Here is a 4,872-nt window from a genome sequence, read left to right as displayed (position 1 = left end):
GAAGACCCGAGGAAGCATATGGAGGTCTTTACGGACTATTGTTCTACTATCCCCGCCACAAAGGGGGTAACTCAAGACAAGATTAAGGAGGTTCTATTTCCTTTTTCTTTGACTGACTCAGCCAGGGAGTGGCTGACTGACTTGGACCGTACGGCCGTGGGGGTCACAGACTGGGAGACCCTTGCTCTTGCTTTTTATAAGAGAGATTTCCCTCCGCAGCGCACTAATCAGCTGAGGGCCAAGATTACCAGTTTCAAGCAAGCACCTGATGAAACTTTCTATGAAGCTTGGTCCCGTTTCAAGAGGTTGGTGAGGTCTATTCCTCACCATGGTTTTGATCCGTGGTTCCTGTCCAATCAGTTCTACAATGGGTTATACGATGATCACAGAGCCATACTTGATGCATCATCCAACGGAAGATTTCAAAAGAACACCGACGATGATAGGGGATGGCTCTTATTGAAGAGATGGCGACCCACTGTGCTGAGTATGGAAACCCAAGGGATGGTATTAGAACAGTTCATGCAGTCGATAAGCAAGTTGTGGCTCAGCTAAAAGCCATGAATGCCAGGTTTGATAACTTGGAGTTGCATTCTGCTAGGGAGCCTCAGACGGTCCATTTGCTTACTAGAGGGGAGACCGTCACATGTGAGAGGTGTGGGAGCAACGACGGTCACACTGTTGTTGGCTGTGTTACGGAGAAAGAACAGGTCCTTGCTTTTCAACAATACAGGCAAGGAGGGGGTTCCTATTATAACAACCAAGGGGCTGTCCATCCCAATTTGAGGTGGAAAAGTCAAAATGTGCTCAATCCTACCCCTCCTCTGCAGCAGCAGCCATATGTCCCTCCTCATAAGGCTCAAAAAGGCTTTCAGAAGCCTCCTTCCTTTCCTACACCTAATCAAGGTGCATCATCTTCTGGTGGGGTAAGTGAGCTAGGTGAGTTGAAGACGATGTTGCAGTCTTTGACAAAGCGATGGCGGTGAGTGATCAACAAAAAGATGCATCTATCAACGCACTTGAAACTCAAGTTGCCCAGTTAGCCGCGAACCAGTCCACAAGGAAACCGGGACATTTACCGTCACAAGCCGATAAGAATCCACATGAGTCGGTGAATTTAATCAATTTGAGGAGCAGTTATTCATATGAAGGATCGAAATCAAACCCGGGGAAGGTAATCACTGCTGATGAACAGTGTTCTGTCGAAGAAAAAGAGCTGACGACAAAGAAAGTACTCGATCGACTAATTTCTGGGGGTCGATCGAGTGAAAGTGCTGAAGAAAGCACTCGATCGAGTAAAATTTCTACTCGATCGAGTGAACAGGAAAAAGATTTTACTCGATCGAATAAAATTTTTGGTCGATCGAGTGATTTAGTTGAAGAACCTGCTCGATCGAATGGTATTTTTGGTCGATCGAGTAGTGCTGATAAAGAACAACTCGATCGAGAGCCTGCTAGTGCTCGATCGAGTGAAACATCGCCTGAAAGACCTCGTTCGAGAGGAAAGAAGCGTTTGAAGGATTTAGAGCTTGATCCGGCTGATTCATTGGAAGAGAGGATTAGAGGGCTCGATATACCCATCATGGTGCCCTTCCCGAGGCGTCTGCAGAGTACTAAGGCTAATCAACAATTCGGCAAATTTGCCGAACTTCTGAAAAGCTTGCAAGTCACTGTGCCATTCGCCGAATCTGGCGACATGACGGTACCCTCTTACCTTAAATTTATGAAAGAAATTTTGTCACGTAAGAGGCACATTAATGACCATGAGACGGTAGCTTTGACCGAGGTAGGGACGGTCGTAGTTCAAAATAAGTTACCTCCCAAACAGTCAGACCCGGGTAGTTTTTCGATTCCGTGTCATATTGGTACCCACTTAATTGATAACGCGTTATGCGATCTTGGCGCTAGCGTGAGTGTCTTACCGCTGTCTCTGGCTAAGATACTTGGTTTGACAAAGTATAATTGCACAAATACGACTATTCGGATGGTAGACGTAGCATATCACGGCCACTAGGTGTCATAGAAGACATACTTGTTAAGATCGGGAGATTCTTTATTCCCGTTGACTTCGTTGTACTTGACATCCCCGAAGATGCCCACACCCCTATTATTTTAGGGAGACCATTTTTATTTACTGCCCGTGCAGTGATAGACGTCGGGGGAAAGACTTTGACTTTCCATGTTGGGGACGAGGAATTGATATTCCATCAGTCTAAGTTCCGAAGGGCTCCCATGCAAGCTCAGCCTTGCAATGCCCTCTCTTTTATTGACCCTCCTATTGACACTCCAAACGAGAATTTGGAATATTGTGCTGCTATTGTGACCTCTCCGCCTCAGGTTGAGAGCAAAAAGGAGGAAAGTTCGTCTGTTTTCCTTGCTGCAGGTACAGATGAAAATAATGTAGGAGCTGCAAAAGGGTATTGTGCAATTAATGTCAGTCAAAGTGGGAGTGACGATATTAAAGCCGGTGAGAAAGGAGTAAGGATGAGAAAATTTCGCGCGTATGTGGACGTCAACTATTCTCCTTCTAACGATTCAAGTTCAAGCTCGTGGAAATTGAAGAGGACGATTAATGTTGCTGAGATAACGTGCTCCAGTCAGAAGCCCTCCGAAGGGCTGCTGATTTGCTTCGAGAAGTGAGCGGGGAAATGCCCCGTGTAACAAATTGTACAAACAATTTTTAAATTTTTCCGTTGAATTTTATTTATTGCTTTTAATTAGGACAATTAGAATTTAGACATTTTTAGTGTAGATTAGAGACTATAGACTGTTACTTTCTGTTTTTGGTATTTTGGAATATTTTTGCGAGTATTTTTATGCAGGTTTGGGGAATTATACGAAAATTCAAAGGAATAATAGCAAATTCAAGAGCCTACACGAGGAAAAGAGCTCAATCGAGTACTTTTTGTACTCGATCGAGTGGATTCTGTTCGATCGAATGATCCCATTTTACTCGATCGACTAAAGCTGAAAAGGGGAGTTCTCGATCGAGTAACGTTTTACTCGATCGAGTAGATGAAAACATGAAGTTCTCGATCGAGCAGTTCTAAACCACTCGATCGAGTAAAATATGAATTTATACGCATGGAGTTTCTTTAACTTCCTTCTTTTTCTTGTTCATTCATTACTCCTTCATATTTTTCGTCTCCCTTCCTTATTTACGATCAAAAAAACACCCAAAACCTCCATTTTTCTTGCCCATTTGCCAAATCCACCACCTACATTTTGTTTATTGCAAATTAATCATCATTAGCCCTCTCTTTTCCCTTTGATTTACACTATTTTACACGGTCTATTAAGGGTATTAGGGTTTGCGATTTTTTTTCGATCAAAAAATCGCCTTTGTTGCTTGTTGATTGTCAAGTAATTGCTATTTGTAGTCCTAATCATCAAGTAAGTAATTCCTACACTTATTTGCATTTTAATTTCATTAATTTGGCTTTTTAGGAAGTCAATTAGGAATTAGGGCTTCGATTTCCCGTTTTGGGTCGAAATTTTCGACTATAATCTTGATTCAATGCTTCATTTGTCTTACTTGATGCTTAATTCCCATGCCTCGTTGATATTTACTTGTTTAATTCGAATTTTGCGAGAAATTTGCGATTAGGGCTAATTACAGTCGAAATTTTCATTTAAATGGTTTTGCTTTCTTTGCCATTTGCTTAATTTCCCTCAATTGTTGCTTAATTTGCTGCATTTATCCTCTGCTACCCTTCCCCTATCGTTGTTTACTTGTTACCATTCGAATTTTTGAGGTAATTTGGGAATTTTTGTGCCGTAGTCGATTTTTTTCGACTGTTTAGGGGAATTTTCATGCTGATTTCACGATTTTTTTCATGCTGTTAAACTGCTGTCTCTTATCAAATTCCCCTGCCCAATTTGTATAGGATGGATTCTAGCTCTATGCCTTCTACGAGCTCCGCTTCCAGTCCATCCTTGTCTCTGTCTAAGACGGTAGTCCATGCTGTTACTACCGTCTCCGCACCTGCCAGTACCTCTGTTTTTCTGGTTTGTCTTTGTGGTAATGTGTTTTCTTTGCTAGCCAGCCTGTTTTAGCCGCCACCTCGATCCAGCCACTACTACTACTAGCTAGCACTGCTGCTAGCCTTTCTTCCTCGGTGGCGGTCACAAAACCGCAACCACGGCCTCTATTTCGATCACGGTGAGCACACATGGCGGACTCACCCGCGATCGAATCGCTACGGGCGCTCTAGTTCCTCGTACTGTCAGTGGACGGTCTTATACTTCAGGTTCTAGAGGTCGTGGCCGGGGTCGCGGTCGTGCTCGTGCTACGCCAGCTCCTAGTACTCCTGCTACTCCTTCTGGCACGGTCATTGTTCGAGGGGATGACTCTCTTGACTCACACCCTCGGTTCCCTCAGGTAATTTTTGTAAATGGTATTCATCGTGAGCGATTTTATAACTTAGTTGAATGTGAGTTTCTCCCTACCCGATTCTTAGACCGTCCGGCACTTCAGAGGCTCGGCTTCTACGAGCCAGTTTGTGAGCTTTTACGGGGCACGGGGATGGCTGGACTCATCACTATGAGCGGCCACACTTTTAGGGAGCTGAGCCTTGAGTTCTTCAGCTCCTTCACTTTCTCCTCAGGGGCACACGACGCTATCCCTACTAGTCTTTCTGTGTCCTTCCGGTTGTATAACCGGACCTTTTCTATGACACTTGAGGAGTTTGGTACCCGACTCGGCCTTTCCTTTACGGGCACCACTGTTGCCCCTAGGAAGGTCATTAGTCTTCTTTGGCGGGCTTTGGCACAGACCCCTTTTCACGAGCGAAAGCTCGCTCGGGTCCACCTACCTCCCGCCCGTTACTTTCTTAGACTGATGGGGAGCACTATTTTTGGCCGCAAGGAGCC

General features: G+C 44.4%; 1 non-coding gene across 1 annotated transcript; it reads right to left on the bottom strand.

Moving 5' to 3' along the window:
* Positions 1 to 229: 229 nt before the first annotated feature.
* LOC141637340 (small nucleolar RNA R71) lies at positions 230 to 335 on the bottom strand. The gene has a single exon (XR_012541725.1). It is a non-coding gene; the product is annotated as a small nucleolar RNA R71 (small nucleolar RNA).
* Between the last annotated feature and the right edge of the window lie 4,537 nt (positions 336 to 4,872).

This window comes from Silene latifolia, unplaced genomic scaffold (genome assembly GCF_048544455.1).
Source record: "Silene latifolia isolate original U9 population unplaced genomic scaffold, ASM4854445v1 chrun_scaffold_16, whole genome shotgun sequence".
In the NCBI taxonomy this organism is placed as follows: domain Eukaryota; kingdom Viridiplantae; phylum Streptophyta; class Magnoliopsida; order Caryophyllales; family Caryophyllaceae; genus Silene; species Silene latifolia.
The sequence above is the reverse complement of the archived record's forward strand: the minus strand, read 5'-3'. Positions and strand labels throughout refer to the sequence as shown.